Genomic DNA, 18,047 nt, shown 5'->3' with positions numbered 1-18,047 from the left:
ATGTGCGTTTTTAAATGTACTAATGACTGTGTGGCCTTTTGCCACATAGACTGCAAGTGAATGAACTTCTTTGATTTTCTTAGAGGTTACAGGGGGAAAAAACATGAAGTCCTGCATCATCTTGGGAGGGTTCACAAAGATTTTGAAAAAGTTCTTCTATAACTGTGCAGGATAGTAATGAATAATTAAATTATGGAATTCATAGTTCATAGATGTAGTGATGGCCATGAATGCAGATGGCTTGGAAAGAGGCTTAGGCTGATTCATGGAGGATAGGCTCCATATATGGCTACTGGCCATGATGACTGAAGGGAACCACCAAATCCTGAAGCTGTTTGATCTCTGGATGACAGAGCTAGGAGGCAACATCAATGGAATGCCTTGATGTTCTCTTTTTGGTCCACCAGGGAAGATAGTTGGCTATGGTATGAGGGCGGGAGGGATGATGAACTAGATGGAGCACTAGTTTCTTCTCTTCTCAATAAACTTGCTTGCTTGTTAATGCAAGCCAAGTTCTAAAAGAAGCCAAGAGTTCTAAGTACAAGGCCAGGGTGCATTTATCCAAACCAATACTTGCAGCCATATGCCTGATGCAGTCTTAGCCTTTTAACGAGTCCATGAAGTTCTTATGGTCCTTATACAGCCACATGGAGAATTACTCCTACATCCATCATTTCTCATTTAATTACACCCATTGCTTTTTCTTCATATCTTGGGGGGAGGGGGGATTGGGGACAATATAAGAGACAAGGTCCAGACCAGTGATTCCCAACCAGGGTTCCATGGTACCCTGGGGTGCCGTGAGCATGTCCCAGGGGTACCACGGCAACGCTACCTGCTCCCGTCACTTTTGCAGTGTCTTCTGCTGGTGCCAGCAAGGACATGGAGCTGGCCCAGGGGGCAGGACCCTCCGCAAGGTCAGCAGCCGCTTCCCGCCCCACAGTGCTTCCCTTCACCCTGGGAGGAGAAGGTGGGGGTGGGGTGGCAAGCAGGGGCACTGGGAAGGGAAGGTGGGGGGGGGATGGCAGGGGTACCGTGAGATAAGAAGAGTGAGGTCAAGGGTACTGTGACATTGAAAATGTTGGGAAACACTGGTCCAGACTGTCCTACCAAAGCTTATGATAGCAGCTTTATTGCTGGAGTTGCAATTGCTTGAAGGGCTGCTTCTCAGGATACAAGGGCTGCTGTCTGAGACAAGTATTCATCTGTGGGCGGGTGATAGGATTTTGATACATCATTATTTTTTGCTATGTAAGATCATCACTTGAAAGGATTGTTTCCTTTCTAGTTATTTTGGTAAGTTTGGTGGTACAGTAATCAAAGTTATTTGGTCAAATATCAAAAAAGCAACATGCTTTGATAATAACACTGGATCCCACAAATATTTTTGTCTGTCTTGTCTTGGTAATATTGCTCTAGTTCATATTAGGTATGCAAAAAGGCCAAAGATAATTGCATCAACATTTTTTGAACCACAGCCTTTCCCCAGGAATTAATTAATAATGAATGTTTGCAACCGTGGGGCCTTGGACTCTGCAGAAAGTACGCTCACTAAACTATGAATCTTGCCATGATTATATATGCCTTGGAGATTTCCATGCTGGGCAATTATAATGTGCTCTGGGTGGTACAATCCTTTCAAAAGTTTTGAGAAATTGTAATTGGTTCAGGATATGGTTATATGATTGCTGACTGACTGAGAAAAACTTTCCTCGGTTTTGTTATCCTGCCATTGATTCAGTTTCACTGGTTTCTAGTTCGTTTCTGTGTCCAAATTAGAAGTGCTGATTTTGGTGTTTAAAGCTGGGCAGCTCCATCTGGGGAGGGGGCTTAATCCACCTGTGGAACCAGCGCACCCTGTGCTGGTGGAAATGCCCATTCCGCCAGCACAGGGGGCAAATGCAGAGGAGGTGCTTACCCAGGTGGGTGCAGCACAACATCTGTCGCCCAGGCCTGCTGGTGCAAAACGCTGCACCAGCCTGGCAAGAGGCATATTGGGGGCAGACCAGGGGGGAAGGCTGACCATAGTTGGCCTCCAGACCCAGTTCGGGCCTTCCGTCAGTGGAGCCACTCGCTGAGATATCCCATGATTTTTGTGGCATATCTCTAATCTGCACTATGGGGAAGTGTAAGGTGAGTTGTTGTTTTCCTGCACCATGGGAAAGCCCTTTGGTGTGGGCGGAGCAGCGCCAAAGCTATCCCATACCGTCCGCCTGACAGCTGTGGATGGAGCTGCTAAGCCGTGGCAGGGTACATTAAGGCACACTTGAGCTTTCACATCAGCTGAAGAAAGCCTTGTTCTGTGTTCGATCCTCATCAGAGGTTTGACACACAGTCGCTTATGAGTGAGTCTTGCTAGCCAAATAACTGAGATTTTGGAATTCTGGTTTGAGTAACTGTGGCATTGACATTCTGTTAATACTAGTTTGCAGTGAGTTTGGATTTTGGTTTGTTATAGCTCTTTGGTTTATCCCCTGCTTTCAGTCACTGCTTTTTTGGTTCCGTTTCTTTTGTATTTTGGGGTGCTGTGCCGTTTCCAGGCTGTATGGCCGTGTTCTAAGCAGCATTCTCTCCTGACGTTTCGCCTTCATCTGTGGCTGGCATCTTCAGAGGATCTTTTGTATTTTGTTCTGTGCTATGATTTTAACTTATTACCATGTTTCCTCGAAAATAAGACAGTGTCTTATATTAATTTTTGCTCCCAAAGATGCGCTATGTTTTATTTTCAGGGGATGTCTTATTTTTCTGTGTTCTGTTCGTTGGGCATGCTTCCAAACAAAAACTTTGCTACGTCTTACTTTTGGGGGGTGCCTTATATCTCTACTACGTCTTATTTTCAGGGGATGTCTTATATTCGGGGAAACAGGATATATGTTCCTCAGTATTTTATTTAATCAAAAAGGAGGGCATAAGTTTTTAACTAAATGAATACATTCCTGAGCAGTTTTTGTGTGTTCCTGTGAGCCAAGAAGGTAAAAGAAGTGCAACATTCTTCATCCTCTGGCAGTATCTAACTAGAACTGCATCAATTTGGTGATGATTCTCCATTGTACAAAAACTGTCACTACAACTGCGGTTCCCTTTGAATGCCAAACATGAATTCACAGATGCAACAGAGAGCCCATATGGGGATATTCTTTGAGTTTTCCTTGTTCATCCCTGTGCGCATCCCTGTCTCTGACCCACTGGATAGCTTTGAAAAGCTAATCTTTTTAAAGAGTCAACAAAAAAGCCCTCTGGTGGTACTGGGTGGAAATGGCACCAGAGGGCTTTTCATAGATTTTGTTTTTTTTAAAAAATAGCCACTATATATGGCAACTGTTTTAAAAGAAAGCTCTCCAATGGCACGGGGAATGACAGGTGTGCATGGATAAAATGGTGCAGACCTAGGCGAGTTGTTAAAAAATGCACACTTCCCACTCCACGTGGCATGGGAACCCACTTTAACTGCAGTCTTTCAGGAAAGGTCATAGCAAAGCAGGAGAAAAAGCCCAGACAGGAGATGATTAATTGTGTGTGAATCAGCAATGAAGCTCCCAGGGGGTGGGGGGGTGCGCGACGCACCGGGAGCACGAATTTGGGTCACATGGGGGGGCGCAAGGATCTCCTGGGAAATGTAGTTCCCACCAGAACAGGAAGGCCTGTTCTCCAGCCTGCTCTGTTTTCTAAAGTAAGTGGGAGTGGGAGTGGGAGTGGGAGTGGAGGGGGGCGCCGCCGCGGGGTGGGGGGTGAAAAAGCCAGAGTGCGCACCGGGCGCACTCTGTCCCAGCTACGCCTCTGGTGTGAATCCTCTGAAAAACACTACTATACTTTGGACACCAAAGCAAAATAGCCATGTGGATCTTCCATGCTCACAAAATAGCTAAGCCTGATTGCTTTCTCAGGAGTTCTTTTCTGATCATCAACGGGGGAGCCCTGTGTTTAGGACTTCGATTCCTGACTCTGTTCACTAGTGGAGCTATGATCTATTCAGGGTGAGTCCAATTAGTTCAGTGGTTCTCAACCTTCCTAATACCATGACCAGTGGTGAGATTCAAATAATTTAACAACTGGTTCTGGTGGTGGGATTCAAATAATTTAACAACTGGTTGTTTACAAGCACCATTTTAACAACTGGTTCTGCAGAAGTGGTGCGAACCTGCTGAATCCCACCACTGACCGCGACCCTTTAACACAGTTCCTCATGTTGTGGTGACCCCCAACCCTAACATTTATCCATTTTACAGATGGAGAACACTGATGCAGAGAGTCTTAGGTGGCCCCTGTGAAAGGGTCATTCGACCCCCAAAGGGGGTCATGACCCACAGGTTGAGAACCACTGAATTAGTTCTTTTAAAAGATTATTGAAAATTCTCTGAGTTATCACTCGAGTGCAATTCCTAATGAGCATTGCAGGCACTGTAATTGCCAGCAAAGTTTTTAGGTGATGCCATGTCCAAACCATTCTAGGTAGAATGAGAACTTTTCCGTATGATTGATGTGGTGGACCATCTGTGAAACAGACTGCGCTGGCAGCAGATTTGGATCACATAACAATATTTTGGGTATGCTCTTGGGAGGAGATGGTTAAATGTAGAGAGTTTAAAATTGTTTCTCAGTTGTCACCAACTGTAAAAGACCTGTGCAATATACCAACTTTGCTGCATAGAGGAATGCGTTTTGTAACGCATGTGAAGTGCCAAATAGCAAGGAACAGCTATATTTCTACCTATTCATTAAAATATTCATACCGGGCCTTTTCTTTGTGGCTCAAGATGGTTTTCAAACTTATATTTAAAACATACATGGTACAGTAAAAACCAAATAATCTCCTCTCTGCAAATGATTGATGCATTAAAAAAGCACAGTAAATGAAATTTTGCTTGCAGTTTTGCTCCTTACAGTATCCAGAGGCAATGCCCCCCTCACCTCCTCTGGGAGCCTTTTCCAGAGGGTGGGGCTATGATTGGAGGTTCTGATAAATGCCCAGAGATCCAGCTGGAGGAACAGTGAGTAGGTGATAGCCTAAAGATTCCAGTTCTCTCCTCCTCCTCTCTTCTCTTCCCCCACCCCCACAGCTGCTGTTGCTGTCGTAGGAAAAGAGAGAGGCTTGTTTTTTTAAAAAAGGCTTGTTTGAAATAAATTTTTAAACAGTCTTCCCGGTCCTCAGGGAAGGTGGATGTAGAGACAGGAGGTGGGGTGGAGTAAAAAAAAAAGACTCTACTTGTACTTTTCCTTGGAAAAGCCAACTTTCTGTTACCGGTATTATATTGAGACATCAATATCTCAATGTGAGCATTTAGAGAAACAGGAAAGAGCTTGCAACATGAAAAGGGGGGAAGAGGGGGAAGGTGTGGACAGCAATGTGCGGGAATGGGAAGGGTGGGACTAGATAGGTTGGTTGTAGGGGGAGGGAAAATCTTTGGGGCAAAGCTGTGCTTACTAGCAAATCTGCCCACTTCATTGGCAGTGAAGCAAATTAAAAGTCATGCTAGAAGTGGTGTTGCTTGCCGCAGAGAGAATGAAAAATAAAAATGGGACTTGAGGAAATGCATCCATACAAGTAATCTTGCAGCAACAGACATTCACCCCCATTGCACAGCATAATCAGCCATAGAATTGTTCAATAAATTAAGTATGTGCACCTGGAATGTTGTCTGTGGAGGTTGTTTCCATTTCAAGGGCAGGTGAGAAAGTTGCAGGGAAACTACAGGCCATTTACGCACTTGGGTCTCCTTCGCATTGAGTATACATTCCCATCGGGTTGGATTCTTGGTTACGTTTGCATTTTCCCCTCTTCGAAACTCACTGTACTCTCAGATCAGAGGATCCCCGCAGTTTCTGAAACTTGTTCAAGGACAACTTCTCTCTCTTTCCAGGGAAATTGAAGGAGATCACGGTGTGTTAAAGTTTCTTCAAGTTTTCTCTCTCCTCCTCACTTTCCCCCACCCCCACAACAGATGTTTCTCCCACTCTTTGGGCTACCATTTCAAAATGAACAGAAATGCTCTTTTTTTAAAAAAAATGCTGAAATTGTGAAATTGACATGGTCTAGTGAAGTAATGCTGGACCAGAGATGGTACACACACACGCACAAGTGATAGGTAAGCTCCCCGAATGGAAGTGGTGGGAGGGTAGACAAAATGGCGGTTCACCTATTCATTCATTCATTCATTCATTCATTCATTCATTCATTCATTCATTCATTCATTCATTCATTCATTCATTCATTCATTCATTCATTCAATTTATAGAACGCCCCATCCCCAAGGGGCTCTGGGCAGTGCCCAACATCAATATATATATATATGTATGTATATATGTATATATATATACACACACGCACACAAATAAATAAGGGTCTACAATAGTGACCACACAACAACCAATAGAATAGCTAAAATCCATTAAAATCTATTAAAACAGTGGTTAGCATAACAATGAGGCGTCCTATAACCCAGTCCATTAAATCTCCCCCAAAAAGAAGGAGAGGCCAGACTCCTCTCTAGGAGGGTAACATAGATGGAACCAAAATTAAGATGGTAAATAAATGCATAAAGCATAAGGGGGGGCACCACTCAGTGACTGGACACTCCAAAGGCCCGGCGGAACAACTCAGTCTTACAGGCCCTGCAGAACTCACCAAGGTCCCGCAGGGCCCGGACAGCTGGAGGGAGAGTGTTCCACCAGGCCGGGGCCAGGGCCGTAAAGGTCCTGGCCCGTGTGAGAAGAAACCAACCGCATCATGGAGAGGACCAAGGAGACCACCAGCAGGGCCATTGGCCTCTGCTGAGCATGACTTAGGAGCCGAGAGTAGGAGGCTCTTATATGGGGTGTCACGGTCTCTCTCAGGTGCGAGAGGTCCCAGGTCAGACGTAATGTCAGGCCTTAAAGGTCAAAACCCACACCTTGAAGATGATTCGGAATTCCACCTAGTGATGCTTTGCAAGAGGAGAATCCCTGTGTAAACAAAAAAAGGGAAAACCCTATTACAAAGCAACCTGCTGCATACATAAATGGCCATAGAGAAGAACATCCTATCAGATCATATTGGTATAAAAATGAATGTCGATAGATTCTGAAGGTGAGAAGAAGACATAATTACTTTGGAAGCAGAACATATTTTCCAAAGTTGCGCTGTGTGTACTGCCTGAGCATGGTGCAGTAATTTGCAGGAGAATGTGCAGGTTTCTTGTCTGCGGTTCAGATAGATGCTTCCTCTGACCTAGATTAAAATGTCTCTGCATTCTTTTACCAGATGGCTATACTGAGGTTCAATGAGTTTGTGACCAGACAAAGTAATGAGTTAGTCTTGCGCCTTTTGGAAAAGAACTGTAGAAGAAATGTAGTTAAAATCCCCAAAGATATGATTCAGTGCACACTATCTTTTGCTTCCTGAAACATGATATAGTGTTTGAAGATTGTCATCTTCTAGGAAGACATTTATTTCCTCCAGTTTTGAGATGGTAAAAAAAAATTCAAATGAACTAATCAAATTATGTAGAACATGTCGCAGTAAAGGTCTTTTTAAAAATTTAACGGTACAAGTCTATCCACAATTCTTCCATTCTACTTTAATGGGGCTAGACCGGAAAAAACTCTGTAAAGGATTCCACAGTAAGAAACTCAGAAGAGAACTGGTCTGTTTTCTAGAGACTATTTAAAATTGTGTGAGTATGAACCTCAGCATTCAGAAAAGTTTTAAATTAGAATTGTGAAAAGATGTCAGCTTTGCTATGGTACTTTAAGAATGTCAGAATGTCGTTAAATCATAGAGGATTAGGCAAACCTTTGGAACTGGCTTCTTAACAGATGTTGAGAGTTTTAAAAAGTCAATATTTTTAACATCTGTGTCCCTGCACATGACAACTCTGAATAGTGTCATACGAGAAAAGTATCCAATTCTAGCACTGTTTAACTCTTGAAATGTGCTAGTAATTAGCAACTGTGTTTGCTCTAATTAGTCCTTGATATGATGGAATACGTTCCATTTTTCATATGAAATGCTGTCTTGGTTCCAGTTTCCCTAAACTGGGGAAAGCTTAGTGAAAACTGTAATAGAAATTGGGTGATGCAAAATGTGGCATGGAACCAGGGCAGGCTCAACAAAGTGTGGGGCAGAGGCTCCTCTGCCCCAGCCCTTCCTCCCTACTGCTGTCAGCCTCTGAGGAGCTAATCTTCATTCTGCCTTGAGGTGGATCCTATTCACAAGCAGTTGCAAACATCACAGCCCTTTAGGCAGAGGTGGGATCCAGCAGGTTCTCACAGGTTCCCGAGAGTAGGTTACTAATTATTTGTGTGTGCCGAGAGGGGGTTATGAATTGGTGATTTTGCCACATGGTTTTTGCCTTAGTTATGCCCTCCTCTCAGCAGTAGCGCGCAGAACTTGAAGCAGTCTAGCAGGAGGTGCACCAGCGTGCGTGGCAGCCTGCGCCTGCGTGCATTCGTTTCCTGTCTCAAAGGACCGGTGCAGCGGCTGCGTCCTTGCCACAGCGCCGCCCAGGAATGCCCCGCCCCCGGAATGCCTGGCCACACCCCCGTTGTGCCCTGCCCAGCCTCATTGGCGCTACACCACAGTTTGAATCCCACCACCATGGGAACCTGTTACTAAAATTTTTGGATCCCACCACTGCCTTTAGGGCTTCCTGAATGCTCATCACATTCTCCCAAGATTACTGGGGGCCCTTTTGTACCTGTGCTTCTTGCCATGTTGTGTTTAATGTACATATGGAATGACGAGAGTTATCTGCTCTGATTCCTGGGTATGGGCAGCAAGGTAACACCAAGGCAGGGGTGTGAGCAGCTTATTTCAGACTCTGTAATTGCCAGTTCATGTCTGAAATCTCTTAACTGACAGGACTGACTCCAGCTGAAATATAATTTCTTCACTGAGTAGTTCCATATTTGTGGCCATGCTAACGTTATATTCATACCAAGTCTTTCCCCATCCTGTCAGTTACTCCCTGATGCTATTCCTTTTCCTTCTTTCTCCCATCTAACCTTGGAAACAAGTCCTAGATGTCATGTTTTTTGATATGAAGAAAACGTACAAGAGCAAAATAGGAGAGAAGAGAATTTCAGGGTCCCAATGTGGAAAAGGGTGGGGTAGAAATGGAATGGAATGGAATGGAATGGAATGGAATGGAATGGAATGGAATGAATGAATGAATGAATGAATGAATGAATGAATGAATGAATGAATGAATGAATGATGGCTTGGGCTTAGGGTTGCCAACTTTCAGGTGGGGCTTGGAGTTTTCCTGGAGTTACAATCATTCATCATTGTGTCTTCAGTACAGTCGCACATGGGACTGTGCAGGCATAGACCAGCCTGAGGGCACTGATGACAAACTTCTAGAAGCTTCTGTGCCTCAGGAGAGCTCCCCCTCCTCTCCATTCAAAGCCAAGGGCCTTGAACCTTGACTGTCCACCCCGTATCCAAAAGCATTGGACCTGATAATGAGTGTATGTAGTTCCCTGATTTGGTGATGAAAGACATTAGAAATGTAGCAGAAGGAATTTGGGGCAGGTCTGTGTTTATTTAGCCTTCAGTTAAAAAGATTGAGATAGGTTTCTATCCTAGGTGGCAAAAGGCCCATCGTGGACTAGAGAAAGCTTAACAAATCAGTCAACACTCCTAAGCATCCCTTAGGATGGGTGCTGTGTGGTTTCCGGGCTGTATGGCCGTGTTCTAGCAGCATTCTCTCCTGACGTTTCGCCTGCATCTGTGGCTGGCATCTTCAGAGGATGCCAGCCACAGATTCAGGCGAAACGTCAGTGATTCCGGCCGTGAAAGCCTTCGACAATACATTCCTTAGGATGTTATCCTTACAAGAAGTCTTACTGCTACTTCCTTCAAATTCCAGATTTGTTGTGTTAAGAGTTGAAGGATGCATACTTCCATATCAGTATTCATGAACTGGATAGGAAGTTTTTGAGGTTTGAGTATTATGGATGCCTTTACAAGTACACTACATGGCCCTTTGGGTTTGCCATGGCTCTTGTGTGTTCACAAAACGTCCCTTGGCCGTGATGGCCCACCTGAGGCTTCAACATTATACATCTACCTAGACCTAGATAATTGGCTGTTTGTAGGCAGCTCTTGGGCTTTGTTGATTTTTCTGTTACGACTGGCCATGAAAGTTTACAATGACTTGAGGCCTGTAAGTAAATCAGGAGAAGTCTCAGTTGCAACCGGGTCGAAATATTAACTTCATTGGAGCCATGCTGAAAGCCAGGTTCAACACACCATATCTTCCTTCACCAATGGCCACAAAAATGAACACGTTTCTTTACTAAACAAAAGTTCTAAAAATCCATTTGCATACAGAAACTATTAGGACTTATGGCACCCACTACTGCGGTTGTACCATATGCATGATTACATATGAGAAAATTGCAGAATTGGTTCATTAGGAATTTCACCATTACTGTGGATCCATAGTGGCAGAAGACAACTGTACCAAGGTCTATCCTTAGATCTTTTTATCGGTGGTCCCTAGACTCAAATTTATTGAAAGTTGTGGCTTTGGGTACTATTCCAGATGACCTAATATTTTACACGAGTGCTTCACTGTCAAAATAGGGAGCACAAATTAGCTCTTATTTGACCTAAGGGTTATGATCAAACAGGGAAGCCAATATGCATATTAATCCATTGGAATTGTAAGAACATAAGAACTAGCCTGCTTGATCAGACCAGAGTCCATCTAGTCCAGCACTCTGCTACTCACAGTGGCCCACTAGGTGCCTTTGGGAAGTCACATGCAGGAGGTGAAAGCAATGGCCTTCTGCTGCTGCTGCTCCTGAGCACCTGGTCTGCTAAGGCATTTGCAATCTGAGATCAAGGAGGATCAAGATTGGTAGCCATAGATTGACTTCTCCTCCATAAATCTGTCCAAGCCCTTTTAAAAGCTATCCAGGTTAGTGGCCATCACCACCTCCTGTGGCGATGTAAATTGTAAATGATTTGGTATATCCTTACTTCTTTTTCAGATTTGCTGTCAGAAAAATACCTGCTGGTTGCCACAGACAGTATGACCGAAATGTTCTGTGTCAACAAGCAAGGCGACAGAGGTTCTCTAACCCTTTGCAGCAGTGCAACAAGACTGTGGCTGTGGGCCATTCAGCACATTATCACCCTATCAGCCGTACATATATTGGGACTGGACAAAGTGCTAGCAGATGCTCTAAACAGGGACACAGTAACAGAACATGGGTGTTTTCTGACCTGCAAATATCTTCAGTCCATATTCCAAGAGTGGGAGTTTCCTATTATAGCTCCATTTGCAACATAGACAAATGTCAAGTGCTCACTTTTCTGCTCCTGAGATGCACAGTACAAGGTATCCATAGGACATAGGAGTGCCCTTTTCCCTTTGTATCTAAACACAGGTTTAATCTGCAGCGTTTCTGGCCGGATAGACCTTCAAGACCTCTAGAAAGCAGCAACGTAGTCCACTCCTTCAATTTTCATGAAGGGCTACTTGAAAAATGTCAATTCAAGGAACGAAGCAGCTGTTGGGAGAGCAGTTTTACAGTTAATTTTTTGCTGACCAGTGCCACACCCACCTCCAAGAAAGTCTGCTTGCTACTGCCCCATGTGAGACTTCCCTGAAGACATAATGATGAACTTAGCTATACATATCGTTCATCTGGAGCAGCGATTCTCAACCAGGGTTCCGTGGTACCCTGGGGTGCCGTGAGCATGTCCCAGGGGTACCGCGCCAATGCTACTGGCCCCCCTCACTTTTGCGGTGTCTCCCTCCGGCACCAGTAAGGATATGGAGCTGGCCCAGGGGGTTGGGCCTGCTGCAAGGTCAACAGCCACTTCCCACCCCTCCACCCCCATACTTCCCTTCACCCTGGGAGGGGAAGGTGGGGGTGGCAAGCAGGGGAACTGGGAGGGGAAGGTGGTGGGGGGATGACAGGGGTACCATGAGATATGAAGAGTGAGGTCAAGGGTACCATGATGTCGAAAAGGTTGGAAAACACTGATCTGGAGCCTTCTGTGCAGGCATGCATCCCTGTCTCCCATCCCTCCTGTGGGCATCTGACCATTGATGTTCCCAGAGCAGCAATTGGAGAAATAAGGAAGAAGTGCTTTCCCTGCCACCATTACACGATCATTTAGGCGGGAAAAAGTCCATCCCTTGGCTTTGGACGAAGGGGAGGGGGAGGGGGAGCACTACTGAGGTGCTGAAGCTTCCTGAAGGTCCCTGTGGCTGGCCTGCACCTGCACTGTCCCATGCATGCCTGCACAGAAGACACTGAATGAACAGTTACAGGTAAGTGCAACTTTATCTCCTGTCTGTGGAGATGAGTTCCCCTGTAGAAAAGGAAAGCTTCACAGGGCAGTCTGCAAAGTATATCATAAATTCTAGATGAACTCCCTCTGCAACCTCCCCAAATCTCCTGGAGTTTCCCAGGCCAGAGCTGGAAAATGTACACAAACTGTTTGTTATCCTTGCGTAGGGTCTCCCTCCCACCGGCAACATTTCAGTAAGAAATCTGCCGCTTGCTAATAGTGCAAAGTCCATTGACTTTAGTGGGCTTACAAGGGTGTAACTCTGCTTAAGACTGCACAGTTAACCGCAGCTTTCTGCCCGTTGAAAGCTTTTAGTTAAACACTTGTTTTTGATGAAGTGGGGTTGTCAGTGCATAATATCGTTTTGTGAAGCTCTTTCAATTAGCTCTTCAAATATCACTCGGGGAATATAAAATGGATATATACGACTGCAGCCTATTTCCATCTCGGTCTGTAATAACGTATCCCAGCCAGGAAGAAGAAGGGCTTAGGATGGTTGAAATGACAGTGCATCAGCTGGGGATCTAAGCTGCCAGATGCTGTGAGGCATGCAGCTGTTTGCAATCTTTCTGACAATCGCAGTCCTCCTGAGCCGTTGCTCAATGGTCACCCCAATTTTGTTTTACATTTAGACCCAGCAGAGCATTAGTCTTGTTGTGCGAGACCCCCGTTTCACAAGCAAGGCTTCCTCTGGTTTCCTTTTATTGCCATATGATTTGTCCCTCTCGTGGGGGGGAAAATGATAGTTGCAATCCCATATTCCCTCGTCAGGCTAGCAGCGAGATGATTCTCTTTGCAAAGCAATTTACAAGGTGTTTCCAGTCCTGCTCATCACTTCAAAATGCCACGAGTGGTCTTGGGATAAAAATGGAACTTTCTCACACAATAATATTGCAGACCTGCTTGGCTCGATATCATTATTTTTTTTATAACGGTTGTTGTTTCCAGGCTAAAAGCTCTGTCCTAAATGGATTCATCCTGTTTTAGCGTGTGTGATGTGATCAGTTATGAATGTACGAGGCTGCCTTTTGCTGATTCATGAAGCTGACCCATCTCGTGCAGTGGTTTGCAACCTATGGGTCAGAACCGTCAGGTGGGCTGCGGAGCCCCATTTGCAGGGCTGTGTGCCCTTATAGAACTGCCTTTTTTTGTTGTTGATTTTGAGAAGGATTGACCACTATTCTGCATCTCCAAGAAACAAAGGTGCTCTCCATCTCTGTTGGGTTCCACATGCTAAGAAGAGTGGCAGAATGACAGTGATGGACGGGCTTCAGTTCCTCCTCTTCTTGTTAAAAGTAGAAGTGACATCTAGAAAGGTTGAAGACCGCTGGTGCAGCTTATTATTACTGACTTTAGACTGGCAGTAACTCCTAGAGCTTCAGTCAGTGAAAGCTCTCTTTACAAACACCCACCACTATCTTAGATCCTTTTAACTGGGGACGTTTTGAGTGAAAAGATGTGCTCTATAACAACTTATAAAATAACTGCCCCTCTAAAAAAAAAAGTCTTCAGCATCCTTTGGGTGGAGAGTTTGAGGGTTTGTTTCAGAAACCATCTTTTGCTGTCCTTTCAGAAACCAGCTTGTTCAGCGAGACCAAAGGTCCATCAGATGGAACATTTTGGTTCCAACAGTGTACTCTGGAGAAGAGGAAGAAGGCATTAGCCTTTCCCATCAAATAATCTTCATTAGACTAAAAGGGTGTGAAAACACTTTTTTCAAGATAATGGAGACCATTGGTTAATGTTGGTGGTGTTTAGTTTGCAGAGCATCTAAAGTCCACACTGTCCAATTTCCAGTAGGAAGTAAATAGCGCCTATAAAAGAATATTGGGTGCAGAAGGGACAATGGCTTACCATCTTTCCAGAACTGGAACTCACCTTTATCCCTCAAATTACAGAAGGGGATTGTTGAGTTACAAGCACATGACATCAATACATGAAAATCACAGTCATGTGATGGCATCCAGAGTTTGTGTCACTGTTAGGACCGTAGCAGCAGATCAAGGGGACAGGAAATATATTTTTAGCATCAGGAGATATATTGTAGTGAAGATCAAGCCAAGGGTTGGACCCTTGAAGGAATCCTATCCATCACTCTCCTATCCATTACTCTCCTGCTATTCCTGTCAGAGAGGATTCAGGGAGAGGAAAGAGTTCTTGTCGCCTTGCTGTCTTTACACCAGCAGCAGGGTTCTGTAGTCCTCTCATGCCCAGTAGCTGTGGCTCCACAACCTACTTGAAAGGGTCTGAAGCCATTCAGACCTGCTGCTATAACTACTGTGTGGAAGAAATATACAACGTATAGAGGTGTTGCCAAAAGAATAGGACTTTGTGTTCCCATTATGATCAGCATGACCAGTGGAAGACACAGCGCATTGGCTACTCAACCAGTAGTTATTCTCGATTTTTTTAAATAATCAGAAGCATTTTCCATTGCAGAATTTATGGCAACCTTCTCTATTTCCATTTCCCGTGAAGTAGCAGTAATCTTCCACATTGGCTAGTTTGCTCATGGTAGCTCTTTTGAGCTGAGGAAAACATCTGTGTCCTGAATTCTAGATCCATTTCATACCGCTCCCCAGGATTTTATTTGTTTTGGGTTATCTTTTTGTACTAGGGAAGACTTTCCTGGCTAAATAAAGAATGTCCAAAGTATTGTCAGCCATTTAGAAACTTTACACTCTGTAGTGTTGCGTGCACCACCAGAGATCGCAGCTGCTTGGCTGTTTCTGTATTCTGCCTTGAGGTGGATCCCAGGGGATTGCTATTAACATATGATACAATGGTTGTTAGTACTTTCTCAAGCCAGACTCAACAAAGAACAGAATAAAAACAGAGTGATAAGTCTTCTCGCTCAGTGTGGAAGTTGCTTTTTCTCCTAGGAGGGCAGAAGTCTTGTTTTCTTCTAGAAATAAACTCCACACTTTCATTTTCATCCTGCAGAGTTAGAATTGGGTCAGGCTATGGGTTTGGACATAGGCTGGGACCCAGTGGTGGGATCCAAAATTTTTAATAACAGGTTCCGATGGTGGTGGGATTCAAACAGTGGCGCCGCCGCACACACGCACCTCCAGTCCCTATTGGGCAGGGAGGTTGCTTTAGTAACCCCTTCTCGGGACTCTGAAAAAATTAGTAACCACTTCTAGAGAAGTGGTGAGAACTGGTTGGATCCCACCTCTGCTGGGCCCCCAATCTTAGACTTGACGCTTCGTCCTGATCAGTGGCTTTGCTTTCTTCTTTTCTTTGAACAGCAGACTTTGAGCAGCAAACTGCTTTTGGAGGTTCCTGTCAGTTCCAGATTCACCCTTCACTGTTTTGTTGGGTGTCAGGGATCAGCAAAGAGATGACTGTCTGAGGAATTGCCCACCCCTTGTTTTTGTAACAAACTTAGGCTGTCAGCTCAGTATTATGTAAGGCCATTAGAGTAAGTAGACCAAATCTTCAAGCTACTGTCTTGTATATTCTAAATGCCAGGGCTGTCTCACCACATGGGCATGCTGGGCAATTATCCGGGGAGGGGGGATCATGAGCATAGGAACCCCATGCTAATCTATGTGTGTTGTGACTTGCTGTTGATATATAAATAAATACCATGCAATACTAAACTTTAAATATTTGTTATGGGAAAATGCATATTTAGCATGTATTTTACAAAAGATAATGAACAATATTAATGTTAATTTTTATGATAACAAGTGGACATTGGCATTTGCCTCTGATTTAGTATCATGGTCACCTCTGCAATCACATGTGTATGTATTTCCTGCACTGCTTTGCCTGGGGGCCTATAATGCTGTTAAGATGGCCCTGCTAAGTGCATATGCATGGCTAGGGTGTTTATTTTTGGCATGGTCTCCTCTTCTTCCTCACCGTCTTTTAAGCCTAGGGCTTTTAGAATCTGGTTCATGTCAGGGGAGAAGGATTACGAGGCCAAAAATAAAGACCAGGTGGATGGGTGTGATTTCTTGCCAAACTTATGTGGCTTTACCAGGTTGCAGATTACGCTTAAACTACTGTTTTCCACCCGTATCAAAAGGGTGGACATTTATTAAGTCTCTTAATCCAAACCAGGTGGTCATGTTAGAACACTGTCAAGGCAGGAGACCACTGCCTACTGCTCTGAGAAGAGCAATACCTTTCAAAACAGGCATTTATTATAAATTAAGTGCAAATATTTTGTAAATTTCCCCCCTTTTTGTTGGATTGCCTTGCTGCATCTATATTTATTCTGCTGCTGTAGTTTGTCTCTATGTAACTGAAGTGCTGGAACAATCTTTCAAACTGGGATAACTATTGATGAAGAAATCCCATCCTAGCTGTCAGAGATGATACAGGATGGATTGCTGTGGATCAGTCCAATTAACAGTGAAACAAACTGAGTTGTACAACATAAACATTTATCTGAGATCCAAATGTAGATAGCTGTGATACCAGTGCCTGAATAAGAGGAACAGTTATATGGGCAGCCGACTGCCTTCATTTTCTTGTTAACGTTAAACATGTCTTGTTAACGTTAAACATGAAGAAACCCGCCTTTCTTTTTCAAGTGGTTGGACAGGTGGACTATTAAGAGATCTGCTCCCCAATTTTTAAAATGTTTTTAACTTTGATCTGGAAACAATTTGCCTCCTTTTTAACGTGTGCTTAATTGTCATGAAGCAATGTGCCCACTAGATGTCATTCATGTAATCTGGTATTGTAGCATGTTTCAGGGTTGTGATTTTTTTTTAAATCAAGGCAATGACAGACTTACCAGAGGTTTTTTGTTTGTTTGTTATGCTTTTTATAACGCAACTTGAAATTTGAAATGATATATTATGAGCGAATGAATATCATTCCACTAATTATTTCGTCTCAGCCTGAGAATATTGAATAGTATGATGTTAGGTAATTGAACAGAAGCGTCCTCAATTGTACTAGGAACTTCAGCTTGAAATACAAGACAAGACTTCATTTTTTGATGTTTAGAGTGGTTATTGAAAGGCTCAGCTTGGACATCAGATGCAGAACTGGTGTGAAAAGAAAATTAGGAGGGACCGTGGCTCAGGGGTAGAGGGTCTGATGTTGATGCAGAAGATTCAGGGTTCAATCTCTGGGGGTGGGGGTGGAAAGTGCTGTCAGGTCTTGGCTGACTTATGGCACCCCAGTAGGGTTTTCAAGGTGAGAGATGTCTAGAGGTGGTTTGCCATTGCCTTCCTCCGCATACTGATCTTGGACTTCCTTTGTGGTCTCTCATCCAAATACTAACCAGGCCCAGCATTGCTTAGCTTCTGAGATCTGACTAGATCAGGTTAGCCTAGGGCCATGGTGGCGAACCTATGGCACTCCAGATGTTCATGGACTACAATTCCCATCAGGGGCTGATGGGAATTGTAGTCCATGAACATCTGGAGTGGCAAAGGTTCGCCACCACGGGCCTACGGCCATGATGGCAAACCTATGGCACTCCAGATGTTCATAGACTACAATTCCTATCAGCCCCAATTGGCCATGCTGGCAGGGGCTGATGGGAATTGTAGTCCGTAACATCTGGAGTGTCATAGGTTCGCCACCACTGGCCTAGGGTGTCCAGGTCAGGGCGAGTCTCTAGTATCTCCAGTTAAAAGTATGAGATAATAAATGATGTGAAATGTGGCTTAAACTGCCAGTCAGAGTGGACAGTACTGATGTAGATAGACGAATGGAGGCAGCTATACCCTTTTCAGGATAAGTATGACACCAGATTTGAGAATTCATCCACCATTCCCTGGACTGTCTGTAT

The 18,047-nt window shown here is 44.3% G+C and overlaps 1 protein-coding gene across 1 annotated transcript in view; it reads left to right on the top strand.

Annotated features, from left to right (window-relative positions):
• Nucleotides 1-18,047, top strand: part of SUGCT (succinyl-CoA:glutarate-CoA transferase) — a 366,990-nt gene that overhangs the window by 60,678 nt on the left and 288,265 nt on the right. The gene's annotated exons all lie outside the window — the stretch shown is intronic.

Source organism: Sphaerodactylus townsendi, linkage group LG11 (genome assembly GCF_021028975.2).
Source record: "Sphaerodactylus townsendi isolate TG3544 linkage group LG11, MPM_Stown_v2.3, whole genome shotgun sequence".
NCBI classification, from domain to species: Eukaryota; Metazoa; Chordata; class Lepidosauria; order Squamata; family Sphaerodactylidae; genus Sphaerodactylus; species Sphaerodactylus townsendi.
The sequence above is the reverse complement of the archived record's forward strand: the minus strand, read 5'-3'. Positions and strand labels throughout refer to the sequence as shown.